Genomic DNA, 15,940 nt, shown 5'->3' on the forward strand with positions numbered 1-15,940 from the left:
GAGCACCTTGAGGGTGCAGTTTTTAGAATGGTGTCACTTTTGGGTATTTTCTGTCATAAAGACCTCTCAAAGTGACTTCAAATGTGATGTGGTCCCTAAAAAAATGGTTTTGTAAATTTTGTTGGAAAAATGAGAAATCGCTGGTCAACTTTTAACCCTTATAGCTCCCTAACAAAAAAAAATTTGGGTTCCAAAATTGTGCTGATGTAAAGTAGATATGTGGGAAATGTTATTTATTAACTCTTTTGTGTGACATATCTCTCTGATTTAAGGGCATAAAAATTCAAATTTTGAAAATTGCAAAATTTTCAAAATTTTCGCCGTATTTCCGTTTTTTTCACAAATAAACGTAAGTGATATCGAAGAAATTTTACCACAATCATGAAGTACAATATGTCCCGAAAAAACATTCTCAGAATCAGGGAGATCCGTTGAAGCGTTCCAGAGTAATTACCTCATAAAGTGACAGTGGTCAGAATTGTAAAAATTGGCCTGGTCATTAACGTGCAAACCACCTTGGGTTGTAAAGGGGTTAAGCATATAATTAGATATATCTAAATAGAGTTTTAGGTGCCACTCTTCCACTATATAGAATGTCTAAGTTCATATAAGATCTTAGACCGGCATATAAGTTGAGTTCACATGATACTACTGTAATATCAGGCTGTATTACATTACTTGCTTTATATTCCATGGTTCCCCCTAATAGGAACCCTAGAACTGAAAGTTTGACTTGCGCCTGTAAAGACAACCCCCAGTTAGGGACTTGCATTGGGATCTGCTTGTTTCACAATTTCCTACTGTTTTGATATATTCATAATCTATACTTCTTAGACACTGAGAGGTAGACGTTACTATCTACCGTCTATAATTCCTCTTTTCTCTTAATCTTTCTCTCTTCCATTCCCCCTTTTTTTCATATAATATGGCACAACTCAAAACTTGTTCATTGAATGTCAGAGGACTTAATGTTCCAGAGAAAGGAGCTCAAGTGTTTTATCATTGGCATAAACAGCACGTACATTTTCTCTTTCTTCAGGAGTCACACTTTAGAGGCGATCATATACTGTACCTCAGATTATTAATAGATATTATTCATCTTGGCGTCCCAGAAAAATGCAGTTTTGAAGTCTAAGGTGCTGAGTATAGGCCGCCACAGATCACTGCTGCATACTATTGTAGGAACACTGTCTGACACGGAGAGGAGGTTCGTGTTTGTTAAGATCTCCCATATACTCCAAAATTTTGACTTTGGCAAACTTCTATCTCCCTAATTGTGACCAAATTAAGACATGACGTCATTACTTAAACAAACTAAAATATTTTGTGGAGGACCTTATCATCATTGGAGGTGACTTTAATTTTGTCTTGGATCCTTCTTTAGACCTGTCCCTGGGCTGGAGTCACCAATCTAAAACACAAACAAAAGCTTTGCTAATTGTGCTTTGATCTCAACTGGGCGATGTATGGAGGATACTACATCCAGACGTAAAGGATTATACCTGTTATTCTCCTTTACACAATATGCATAGCCATATAGTCCTTTTCTTAATTAGCCGTCACTTGCCTACATGGCAACCTACATCTCAGGTAGGAACTGCTGTATGGTCAGATCATAGTAACATAGTTAGTAAAGCCGAATAAAGACTTGCGTCCATCAAGTTCGACCTGTTAGTTCTGTAATTGCTAAAGTTGATCCAGAGGAGGGCAAAAACCCCAAATGATTTGGCCAATCTTCACCTGAGGAAAAATTCCCTCCCGACTCTGAAACCAGCAGTCAGAATAAATCCCTGTATCAACCTACTATTTTATTTTATTTTTAAGTATATGCTGAAATCTGCCTGGTATCTAGAAATGCATCCAGTCCCTGCTTGAACTGGTTTAGTGAATCCGACATTACTGTCTCCTCACTCAGTGAATTCCATATTCTCACTGCTCTTACCGTAAAGAACCCCTTACTATGCTGGTGCTGGAACCGTTTCTCTTCCAGTCTTAGTGAATGCCCTCTTGTTACCGTAATATCCCTCCTTTTGAACAAATCCCGGGCAAGGTCTCTATACTGTCTCTCTTTTCCAGGCTGAATAGTCCTAGTTTTGCCAACCTTGCCATTGCCATTGTAAAAAGCTATTGAACCCGTTCTACGCCCGGGTGGCGAGCATTTTTATTGGTATATGGTCTCCCATGCTGGTATGTGCTGCCTCCAACCTGTCCCCACCATCCTATCCTGGTATGCATGGCACCCCTCATCCCCATCCTGGTATGGATGGCACCTCTCATCCCCAATCCTGGTATGCATGGCACGCCTCATCCCCAATCCTGGTATGCATGGCACGCCTCATCCCCAATCCTAGTATGCATGGCACCCCTCATCCCCAATCCTGGTATGCATGGCACCCCTCATCCCTATTCTGGCATGCATGGTACCCCTCATCCTGGTATGCATGGTACCCCCCATTCCTATCCTGGTATGTATGGTACCCCTCATCCCTATCCTGGTATGCATGGTACCCCGCATTTCTATCCTGGTATGCATGGCACCCCATTACTCATCCTGGTATGCATGGTATCCCCAATTCCTATCCTGGTATGTATGGTACTCCTCATCCCTCATCCTGGTATGCATGGCTCCCCTCATCCCTATACTGGTATGCATGGTACCCCTCATCCTTATTCTGGTATGCATGGTACCCTTCATCCTGGTATGCATGGTATCCCGCATTCCTATCCTGGTATGTATTATACCCCTCATCCTTATCCTGGTATGTATGGTACCCCATCCCTATCCTGGTATGCATGGTACCCCGCATTCCTATCCTGGTATGCATGGCACCCCATCCCTCATCCTGGTATGCATGGTACCCCACATTCCTATCCTGGTATGTAGGGTACCCCTCATGCCTATTTTGGTATGCATGGTACCCCATCCCTATCCTGGTATGTATGGTACCCCTCATCCCTATTCTGGTATGCATGGCACCCCTCACCCCCCCCCCAATCCTGGTATGCATGGTCCCCTCACCCCCCTAATCCTTGTATGCATGGCACTCCTCATCCCTATCCTGGTATGTATGGCACCCCTCATCCCCCCAATCCTGGTATGCGTGGTACCCCTCATCCTGGTATGCATGGCACCCAATTCCTCATCCTGGTATGCATGGTACCCCTCATCCCCCAATACTGGTATGCATGGTACCCCTCATCCCCCAATACTGGTATGCTTGGTACCCCTCATCCCCCAATCCTGATGTGTGGCCCCCTCGCCCCCCAATCCTGGTATGTATGGCACCCCTCATTCCTTTCACTCTGCACACATACAAAAAAATAAGCACTTATACTCACCTTTCTTCCCTGTGCTCCAGCGCAGCCCAGTGTTCTGTTCTGCCGGAGGCCGGGGGAGGAGTGCGGCGCCGGAGTAGCGCGTGCCCATACCACGCTGTCTGGCGCCATTTTGCTGAAGACACACTGCAAATGTGTCTTCAGCAAATGGCGCCAGATAGCGCTATGCGCATATGCTGACTCTGACGCCTTCACTCCTGCCCCGGTCTCCGGCAAAGAAAGGCGCCGCGGCAACGCTCCTCCCGGTCAGGTAAGTATGGCGCCAGAGATCGCGGTATGCGTTCTGTGTCTACGCATACTGTGATCTCTGGCACCATATACGCTCCTCTTACCTGTATCGGCTCCATGCCTGCTTCTGTCTGGAGCCGGACTGCGCAGGCTTGTCGCGCTTGCGCTGTCTATAAAGGCTTCAGACAGAGACTCGCATCTCCCTTTATATTATAGATCTGACTACGCCGGACTCCACCAAGGCTTCAGATGTTGGAACCTAAATGATAATCTGCCGAAAGTCTCACTCTGTGTCTCAGACCTTCTTGAGACTATAGACTCCTTCAAATATATGAGCATGATGAAACTGCCTTACCATTTAAATGGGAAGCACTCACATGCGTCCTCAGAGGGATAATAATAAAACCTAGACAAAAGCTAAAAAAAGGAGAGAACAGCTAAAGTCCCCATTTGCTTGAGCGGATTGATCTCCTTGACAAACAACATAAATGATCTGCTTCCCTCCAGGTATATGCAGACCGGCTTAACACTAGAATGGAGCTAAAGTAGTTTCATGGATGGGATAAATATTGTGTAATTTCAGGGCACCTACTTATGGAAGGAACCAAGTGAAAGCTTCCATTCTCGGTACTAGATATAGGGCCTCCTCGAGAAAATGACAAAATGTCGTACACTAAAGTTAATATATAAGGTGTGGGATAGGGATAAAAATATTCTGGGGATTGGAAAGTACACAAACTATACTCCTTTATGGCACAACTCTAACTTACCAGAGCTACATAAACTAAATAATATTAGTGAGTGGGAGGATAGGGGTACTAGAATAAACGCCATACTGATTGATAGACATCACCCAATAGATACCATTGCTAAAGCAGTGGATACAAAAGGTCTGTTAACCCTTATTTATAGGCAGTTACTGGCCCTACATTTGGATAAATATCCTTTGATAGTTAAGACAAAATGGGAGGACGATGTGGGTCCGTTATCTGAGGAGCAATGGGGGAAATACTGGATTTGACACCGAAACTTTCATTGTCAGAGTCACAAAGATTGTCCCGAATTCTTCTCATTCATAGGGTATATAGATCCCCAAGTATTTTATTTAAAATTGGAATACAAACGGATGACACATGTCCTAGATGTGGTCAAATTGATGCCCACCTGATGCATATGAAGTGGGAATGTGTAAATATTGGCGACTACTGGAAGGGGGTGATCGCTCTTGTACTATCTGTATTTGGGATACAACTTCAGTTGGAACCTAAAATCTGTATCCTAGGACTCCTGGGAGAGGACGTAGACCCAGACTCCCATATGGCAGTAGCTAGCTCAAGAATATTATTCCAAGCCAGGAAGTTGTTGGCACTACATTGGATAGACAATTCTCCCCTAACCATAACAGAACTAAAATCCAGGATAAATAACACTCTATGCTTGGAAAGTGGATCTTATATTAAAGGAACGCTCTCAAGAAATCTATACACATATGGGATCAATGGTTAAATACACCAGGTATTGCTTCAAAGAACCTTCACAGAAATACTATCCTGGATTGTTTGTCCATTTCCTTACAGTAAACCAGGAATTTATATCCTTATATCCAAGGTGTCAGCAAATAATAATTTTCTCAGTCCACACAATTGCCCCTTCTTAGATATATTCTTTTTCTTTTGATGTCTCAATAGGGAAAAAAATAATCAGTCAGGAATTATTCAGATATTTATGTACAAATGTAAAATTACTATTCCAAACCATTGTACTATAGAGCGATATTGGGTTTTATATCATTGTAAACCGGTTCTTGCATTGTTACTGGTTTTTCTTTCTTTTTCTTTTTTTTGTCACAAAGTTTATTTAAAAAAAGAAATGTTGGTCTTTCTTTGTTTTGTTAAATAAAAATGATCTGAATGAAAAAAAGAAAGGACGGAAGGTCTTTACTAGATCAAACGTATACAAAATGCCAAGATCACATGTGAAGGTACTCGTACAAATTCACAGATAAATGTAGTCTCTCATTGGCAAGAAGGTTACATCCTCAGATGCAAAGGACATATGTATCCAAAATAAAAGGGGCACCCGGGCCAGAAACTTATAACCCCATTGACATAGCGGAAGCATTTCGTTTCTTTTATAGTTCTCTATATAATATTCATGGACAATACCACGACATGCCACCTAATATTCTTGAAACAAAAATTGATAAATCTATTATGGACACTGCCGTTCCTTCCTTACAGACCCCTGAGCAGGAGATACTAGACAAAGCTTTCACTGAACAAGAGATAGGGAATGATTTATTGGCTTCTCCTATCGGGAAGAGCCCTGGGCCAGATGGATTCAATAATAGATTTTATAAGATGTTTTCCCCCCAGTTATTACCATTTTTAGCCAAAGTGTTTGATAATATCTCAGAAGACTCCCCCTTTGGCCTCCAATCACTTAAGGCTCACATAACGATTTTATCAAAGCCTGGAAAAGAACCAAATACCTGCCCTAATATTCATCCAATATCATTAAATAATGTAGACGTCAAAATATTCTCTAAAGTAATTACAACACGGCTCTCCCCCTATCTACCCTCAGCAACGATCAGGTTGGCTTCATTAAGGGCAGAGAAGCTCGTGATAATAAAAATAAAATGTTAATTTCACATGCAAAAAACAGGGGCTCCCAATGTGCCTTGTTTCTGTCTACGCTAAAAAAGCGTTCGACACAGTGCATTGGACTTTCTTGAAGAGCGCCCTACCACAAATTGGGTTGGACTCTTTCTTGTTATCTAAAATTTTATCCTTCTACACTGACCCTAAATCGATAGGGTAAACGGCCTTCTATATGACACATTTTCTATTAAAAAGGGGACGAGACCAGGGTGTCCCTTATCACCTCTCCTATACACATTGGTGATGGAACATTTCGTGGTAGCATTACACAAAAATCCAGATATTAGTGGAGTTACTATAGGCTCACATCACTATAAACTAGCTCTATATGCAGACGACCTGTTGCTCTATGTTTCAAACCCAATGATCTCATTTCCCTCTATAATAAAGGAGTTCGAATAACTCGGCCATGTAAGCAATTTTAAAGTCAACTACTCTAAAACAGAAGCCATGAACATAACTTTTAACCCTGAACTGACAAAATAACTAACTTCTAACTTTCCCTTTAAGTGGCAAAAAGACACAATTAAGTACCTGGGTATACAAATTCTGGGGAACTTGGATGATCTGTATTGTTTAAATGATATCCCCCATCCTTGAACAAATGGTTAAAAATCGAATGAATTATAACTTGAAACCCTTGTCCTGGTGTGGTCGTATTAGTGTGATCAAAATGGACATTTTACCAGATCTTCTTTATATATTTCAGTCCGTTCCGGTCTGCGTTCCTCAGACCTTTTTCTCCCGTCTCAACAATTCTAACAGCAAGTTTGTATGGGGAACATCGAGGCCTAGGATACATGTTAAAATATTGTGAAGAAACAGGAGGGAGGGTTAGGGAGCTGCAACGCAGAATCCAAACAGGGTGAAGATAGTCCACTGAAGGGTGGCGGTCCGGCTGGTGAGCACAGACATATGAAGAAAACGAAAAGGAGAAAATCAGCACCCCAACAGGTAAAATATGAGAAAAATATATTGGATCATTTAAAAAAACAAAAAATGTAAAATTCTTATGTGTTTCTGGCGCTAGGGTTGTGTCCTTAGTTATAGCAGATGAGAAAAGGACAATGAAGTCATATATATATATATATACAGGCACAATGGAGTCACATGACACGAAATGAGAAATCAATTAGCATCACACAACAAGCCAGAAATGCAAAACACCATGATGGTGAAAAATAAGATAGAATTAGACCTCATACTCTTATTCATGCATATCCGTATCCCCCTCTGTATATAAACTGTTTATTGCAGGACATTTGTGTGAAGACCACTGGTGTTAGCTGCCAGGGGATTATCCCATATAGGAACACAACACCGGGATTAAGTGTACAGGTGTGAGATCACAGGGTCCGAACATCACAAATGCCATCAACTATAGCAACGGAAGGTGCGAGGATATACTGATTATAGAGGGACAGGAACATGTATGCATGAGATGGATGATAGATTCAGTATAGAGTATCGCAATAACAATGTCCAATAAACAGAGAAAACGCATCAGTGTCTAAATTGTGAATACAAATATTGTTCTTATCGATCTGACACACGTAAAGATATAATATCAAATAATATGCACAATAACCAGTATGGAGAAACTATAAACCTATAACAATGAACATATAAAGGGGAAAAAAAATATGCAAATCAAAATTGATTACATAGTAGAAAATTCACAAGGAAATCCACCCGCATCTGATCTGGTGCAAAGTATAATATCCTGGCAAAGGATCATAGAGCCGCAGATATACCGAGCATTATCTGTCATATCAACGGGAGGCAAATAGATGCATCATTGTAAAACAGACGAGAACAAGTACAGAACACTGGTGAGATTACTGTGGAGCATTGTAATGACGAATCAGATTACTGTGGAGCATTGTAATGGCGAATCAGATTACTGTGGAGCATTGTAATGGCGAATCAGATTAGATGGAGCGTACAAATCCATGATATCCAAGAGCTGGATGTATAACAGATCAATGGCAATGGGAGACGTCTGCATAGAGTCTGATGGAGAACCTGATCGTGAGGCTATAGATGGAGCAAGCATTTCTATCTGTATCAACGAAAAACAGGTCATTACATTATAATACAACTGACAAAAACAAATATCTGATGCAGAACTTAATCGTGAAGCTGTGGATGTAGCGGGAATTTCTATCTGTATCAACGAAAAACAAATCATTGAATTATATTGTGAAAAAACTGACAAAAATAAATATATGAGAAATGGAAGATAAGCTGCAGAACATTGCAATGGAAATACTCCGTCATTGCTGAAAAATCTTTAAGATATTTGCATCATTTATGTGCGTTCTGCGAAGATGAATCAGCAATGATAGCGCAATATACAGAAAGGCAAATAAGTACACCGGCAAATAATAACCGGAAAAACACAAAATAAATTCAGAAAACCTGGAATGTCACCATATAGATGTCTGCTGGGAATAAACCAGTATGAATTTCATCAATAGATGTAAAACAGGTCATTGCGGAAATTCATTACCCGAAGGGTATTTAGTATTTACACGTCAGATCCAGAAGGCTTCACGCATATTAAGGGGTTTCTGTCTGTTTCCACCCCTTATCGGATAATTAACTTTTTCAAGACCAAAGAAAGAAAAATGTGTGAGATCATTATTCTCTATGGACACAATGTTTTGATGCCCCGGAGTATGTGCTATTAGAACTATTGATATATGAAATCTGCTCCGGTGGTCTCTATGAATCCTAACAATTTGTATAAAACAATGTTGTCCACTATTCTGGAGGAAGGCATTTATTTGTCGGGGTTTAATAACAAAATTCAGCGCTGGCAGTTACCCGATTATCCCATTTTTCATGGGCTCCCCAAAACACAAAAGGGTATCTCCCCCCTCCCCTTCGCCCTATTATCTTGGGTATGGGTTCATTGAATGAGAATTTAAGCCAATGGCTGGTGAACATTTGTATCCAGGCTATGTGAAAGATACTACGTCTGTCCTGAGGGTTTTTGACAGGTTCGTGTGGCAGAAAGAATATAGGTTTGTCACCAGCAATGTTGTCAACCTGTATTCCTCCATCCCAAACGCATTGGCCATCATTGCCGTTCAACACCATTTAAATAAATATAGTGGATATTCTGTGAATTTAAAATGGTTCATTATAACATAAAATATTTGTTGTCCCACAACAATTTTATGTTTGATTCTAAATATTATTTACAAGTACTTAGAGTCCCCATGGGCTCCAAATTCTCACCATCTTTGGCTATGCTGTACATGTCGTGGTGGAAGAAATCTACATTTTTTCTGATGATAATCCATTTTTTGAGCACAGTTTTTGGTTTGGTAGATATGTTGATGATGTACTTTTGGTATGGAGAGGTGACCCCCAGTTAGTGTCACAATTTGTTTTGTATTTGAATTCTTATTCCTTAAATTTAAAATCCACTGTCAGTGAACCTTTGATTTCCACTCCATTTCTGGATATTTTCCTGACAGGGATAGTAACATCTCATAAAGCGGACATGACACTCTATAGAAAACCTTTGTCAGGCAACACATTACTGTTGTCTTCCAATTCTCAACTTTCTCTATACAGCTCGCAGGGACGACTCAGTATAGTTGGAGGGAAGCACTCCGATCCTGTTCAGCGAATGTGACCCGTGCTACACAAAATATGTAACTTCCAACATAAGTGCTGATCTATCCTCCGTGGATTCTTTTATGCCTAATGGGAGACCTGCCCACATACCCTCTGTGATGACATAACGGGGGCTAGTCTCTAGCCTTTATATTTTTATTAGATATCTTTTTTTTTGCGATAACTTATCGTGGGGTGATCGTAGAGGCCCAAAAGTGACTCCATATGTTCTGTTGTGATTTTACCTTTCTCCAGAGACCACACACGGTATAGCTGCCGTCTGCTATTTTGTTACTTTTGCGGCACAGCTCCCCAGAGAGGCTTACAGAGACGGGAAAATATCCATATTATTCCTTAGCTGATCCTGCCATCAAAAATATAGGCCCCATTATTATCGGACATATGGAACTTTAGTTATTCCATATTGGCTTGGGCCGTCTACAGGCCTTTGTTACATTCCCTTTGAAGCACTGGGAATACAACCTTCTCAGTTAGCTGTAAATCTATCACAAGCCTGTGTTAATTGGGTTTGGTAGCACCTTTTGGGCCAGCATTTGCTTACAAGGCCCTTCTCATGTGTGTGTTGATTTGCATAGAGGCCACTGGCCAAAGTGTCAGCTCTTCTCCCATGGACAAGTACTATAGGGGAGGAGGGAAGAGGAGTCTGGGAGAGAGACTTCTTAATATTTATGACAGGGGAGAAGAAAAGATTTTCAATATTTCCATGACAATCTGTTTTTCATTGATACAGATAGAAATGCTTGCTATACCTATAGCCTCACGATCAAGTTTTGCATCAGACTCTATGCAGACGTATCCCATTGCAATTGATCTGTTATACATCCAACTCCTGGATAGCATGGATTTGTACGCTCCATCTAATCTGATTCACCATTGCAATGTTCTACAGTAATTTCACAAGTGTTTTGTACATACTTGTTTTCGTCTGTTTTACAATGATGCATCTATTTGCCTCCCGTTGATATGATTGATAATGCTCGGTATATCTGCGGCTCTATGATCCTTTGCCAGGATATTATGCTTTGCACCAGATCAGATGTGGGTGTATTTCCTAACATCGGTGGTTTTCACACAAATTTCCTGCAATAAACGGTTTATATACAGGGTGGGATACAAATATGCATGAACAAGAGTATGAGGTTTAATTCTATGTTCCTTGTATATAGTATTGCTTGTATGTAGTAATATGTGGTCTGGTCATGGTGTGGTGGTATTTGTTCCTTGTATGTGGTGTTCGGTTACTATGTGGTGGTAATATGTGGTCCAGCCATTGTGTGACGGTTTTTGTCCCTTTGTATGTGATATTATTTGAAAAAATGTATGTGACACATTCCCTTTAAAGAAAAATATACCTAAATAGAGTACTGGATATTTTAAGAAATGTTTAATAGGTTAGAGTAGAGTAGGGCCCTGCCAGAAGAGTCTACCTTGTCGTGGCGGCAGCTTACAAAATCTTGTGTCCAAAACAAAAGCTGCTGCTATGTACAGTGCCTTGTGAAAATATTTGGCCCCCTTGAACTTTTCTACCTTTTGCCACATTTCTGGCTTCAAACATAAAGATATAAAATTCTAATTTTTGGGGGAAGAATCAACAAGTGGGACACAATCGTGAAGTGGAACGAAATTTATTGGATATTTTAAACTTTTTAAAAAAATTAAAAACTGAAAAGTGAGGCGTGCAATATTATTCGGCCCCTTTGAGTTAATACTTTGTAGCTCCACCTTTTGCTGCAATTACAGCTGCAAGTCACTTGGGGTATGTCTCTATCAGTTTTGCACATCGAGAGGCTGAAATTCTTGCCCATTCTTCCTTGCAAATCAGCTCGAGCTCATTGAGGTTGGATGGAGGGAATTTATGAACAGCAGTTTTCAGCTCTTTCCACAGTTTCTCGATTGGATTCAGGTCTGGACTTTGACTTGGCCATTCTAACACCTAGATATGTTTATTTTTGAACCATTCCATTGTAGATTTTGCTTTATGTTTGGGATCATTATCTTGTTGGAAGATAAATCTCCGTCCCAGTCTCAGGTCTTTAGCAAACTCCAACAGGTTTTCTTCCAGAATGGTCCTGTATTTGGCTCCGTCCATCTTCCCATCAATTTTAACCATCTTCCCTGTCCCTGCTGAAGAAAAGCAGGCCCAAACCATGATGCTGCCACCACCATGTTTGACAGTGAGGATGGTGTTTTGAAGGTGATGAGCTGTGTTGCTTTTACGCCAAACATATCATTTTGCATTGTGGCCAAAAAGTTTGATTTTGGTTTCATCTGACCAGAGCACCTTATTCCACATGTTTGGTGTGTCTCCCAGGTGGCTTGTGGCAAACTTCAAACGATACTTTTTATGGATATCTTTGAGAAATGGCTTTCTTTTTGCCACTCTTCCATAAAGGCCAGATTTGTGCAGTGTACGACTGATTGTTGTCCTATGGACAGACTCTCCCACCTCAGCTGTAGATCTCTGCATTTCATCCAGAGTAATCATGGGCCTTTTGGCTGCATCTCTGATCAGTCTTCTCCTTGTTCGAGATGAAAGTTTAAAGGGACGGCCGGGTCTTGGTAGATTTGCAGTGGTCTGATACTCCATCCATTTCAATATGATCGCTTGCACAGTGCTCCTTGAGATGTTTAAAACTTGGGAAATCTTTTTGTATCCAAATCCGCTTTAAACTTCGCCACAAAAGTATATCGGACATGCCTGGTGTGTTCCTTGGTCTTCATGATGCTCTCTGCACTTGAAACAGAACCTTGAGACTATCACAGAGCAGGTGCATTTATACGGAGACTTGATTACACAAGGTGGATTCTATTTATCATTACCAGTCATTTAGGACAACATTGGATCATTCAGAGATACTCACTGAACTTCTGGAGTGAGTTTGCTGCACTGAAAGTATAGGGGCCGAATAATATTGCACGCCCCACTTTTTTAATTTTTTAAAAAGTTTAAAATATCCAATAAATTTCGTCCCACTTGTTGTTGATTCTTCCGAAAAAAAATTTGAATTTTATACCTTTACGTTTGAAGCCAGAACTGTGGCAAAAGTTAGAAAAGTTCAAGGGGGCCAAACACTTTCATAAGGCACTGTATGTGATCTGGTGTTCTATGGGAATTGTCAGGGTATGTGCACATGGTCAGGAGCTGCTGTGGGTTTGACACTGCAGCTTATGCAACAACAAACCTGCAGCGGCCAGGTGTTACAGCATAGTGGATAGGATTTCTAGAAATCCCATGTCCACTATGCGACTCTGTGCACCAATGGATGACCCACGAAAACTGGCATGCGTCGCGTCTTTCAGACCCGCATCATGTCAATTTCTCTTGCGGGTCTACATGTGGACTTTCTCCACAGTCTAACTTCTATGAGGAAACTCCACATGTACTAAAAAAAAAAATTGCACCACTCAATTGCATAAAATGAGGGCAGAAGCCGCACGGCTATCCCGCAGCTTCGGGGCCGCAGGCGCCTCCTGAGCGTGGGCACATACCCTTAATGTGTGATTGATAAGGATGTGGTGCAGAAGTGGAGTTTTTCCAAGAGTGGGCGGTGTGACTGTGGAAGGTTCGAGGAGTGGAGGTGGAGCCTGGGCGGAGTCTCCAGGGTGCCTAAAAAGTTTTTGCCAGCATGGGGCCTGAAATTCCTGGTGCCAGCCCTGCACACATATACATACACTCATATACTAATCTTTTATGATATTGCTGTCTTCTGGAGAGGGCTGCAGAACCCACTGTGGAGGAGGAGGACACAGCAGACAGGACTGATTTCACCTTCCTGCCCTTGTGTGATGTCCAATGCTGTGGACTCTCCTCCCCAACCCTCTACTCTTAGAGGAAATTCTGCTGGGAAAGGAACAGCAGGAGACAGAAGACCCACTGTAAGACCCTGCAGGAGGACAGACACAGCAGTCAATGAGCACTCTTATCAGTCTGATGGGGAAGCGTTCATTGGCCAGCGGCCTCTCCTGCATGACATGCCCCATTTTTCAATGGCCGCACTCTGCCCAGGGTATCAAAAATCATCAAGAGCACTACCCTTCTTCCTGCATGGGCCCCCCTTCACCTCTGGGCCGGGGTGCGGCTGCATCGGCGGTGTGTCCACCCCTTGTTGAAGCCCTCGCTGCGGCTCTGAGGAAATGTAATATTATTTACACACAACCGAGTGGTAAAGAAATCAGTGAGACACCTGTGGGATAAGAACGTAAGAACGCCCATTAAACCCTCAGATGACTTCCCTCGTGGGTACAGTGTCCGAAATGGGGTCATTTTAGGGGCTCGTATGTTCATCACACCTCGAGGGCTTTGCTATTGGCCGCTCCGTACACCTTGCACATACATGGCTCCACTCCGTACACACAGTTCCGATCTGTACACCTCGTAAACACGCGGCTCTGCTTCCTACAGCTCGTACCCGCGCGGCTCCGCTCCCTACGCCTCGTACACGCGCGGCTCCGCTCCCTACGCCTTATACACGCGCGGCTCCGCTCCCTACGCCTCGTACACGCGCGGCTCCGCTCCGTACGCCTCGTACACGCACGGCTCGGCTCCGTACACACGGATCCGCACCGTACACCTCGTACACACACGGCTCTGGTCCGTACACCTCGTACACACACGGCTCTGCTCCGTACACCTCGTACACACGTGGCTCTGCTCCGTACACCTCGTACACACACGGCTCTGCTCCGTACACCTCGTACACACGCGGCTCTGCTCCGTACACCTCGTACACACGTGGCTCTGCTCCGTACACCTCGTACACACGCGGCTCCGCTCCGTACACCTCGTACACACGTGGCTCTGCTCCGTACACCTCGTACACGCGCTGCTCCACTCCGTACGCCTCGTACACACGCGGCTCCGCTCTGTACGCCTCGTACACACGTGGCTCCGTATGCCTTGTACACGCGCGGCTCCGCTCCGTACACCTCGTACACACACGGCTCTGTTCCATACACCTCATACACACACGGCTCTGCTCCGTACACCTCGTACACGCGCGGCTCCGCTCCGTACACCTCGTACACACGGCTCTGCTCCGTACACCTCGTACACACGCGGCTCTGCTCCGTACACCTCGTACACACGCGGCTCCGCTCCGTACACCTCGTACACGCGCGGCTCCGCTCCGTACACCTCGTACACGCGCGGCTCCGCTCCGTACACCTCGTACACACGCGGCTCTGCTCCGTACACCTCGTACACACGCGGCTCCGTACACCTCGTACACATGCGGCTCCGCTCCGTACACCTCGTACACACGCGGCTCTGCTCCGTACACCTCGTACACACGCGGCTCCGCTCCGTACACCTCGTACACGCGCGGCTCTGCTCCGTACACCTCGTACACGCGCGGCTCCGCTCCGTATACCTCGTACACGCGCGGCTCTGCTCCGTACACCTCGTACACGCGCGGCTCCGCTCCGTATACCTCGTACACGCGCGGCTCTGCTCCGTACACCTCGTACACACGCGGCTCCGCTCCGTACGCCTCGTACACACACGGCTCCGCTCCGTACACCTCGTACACACGCGGCTCCGCTCCGTACACCTCGTACACGCGCGGCTCCGCTCCGTACACCTCGTACACGCGCGGCTCCGCTCCGTACACCTCGTACACGCGCGGCTCCGCTCCGTACACCTCGTACACGCGCGGCTCCGCTCCGTACACCTCGTACACGCGCGGCTCCGCTCCGTACACCTCGTACACGCGCGGCTCCGCTCCGTACACCTCGTACACACGCGGCTCCGCTCCGTACACCTCGTACACACGCGGCTCCGCTCCGTACACCTCGTACACACGCGGCTCCGCTCCGTACACCTCGTACACACGCGGCTCCGCTCCGTACACCTCGTACACACGCGGCTCTGCTCCGTACACCTCGTACACACGCGGCTCTGCTCCGTACACCTCGTACACACGCGGCTCTGCTACATCCACACTGTAAACCCCTCCTGACCCCACACATAAACTTCAGCTCATCCAGCACCATGACAACCAGCACAGCAGAGTCCTGCATCCACTGAGGCCCCTGATCATGTGACCCCTGACTCCTCCCCTCCT

This window comes from Phyllobates terribilis, unplaced genomic scaffold (genome assembly GCF_046119375.1).
Source record: "Phyllobates terribilis strain yellow unplaced genomic scaffold, ASM4611937v1 Scaffold_85__1_contigs__length_6476398, whole genome shotgun sequence".
NCBI lineage: Eukaryota > Metazoa > Chordata > Amphibia > Anura > Dendrobatidae > Phyllobates > Phyllobates terribilis.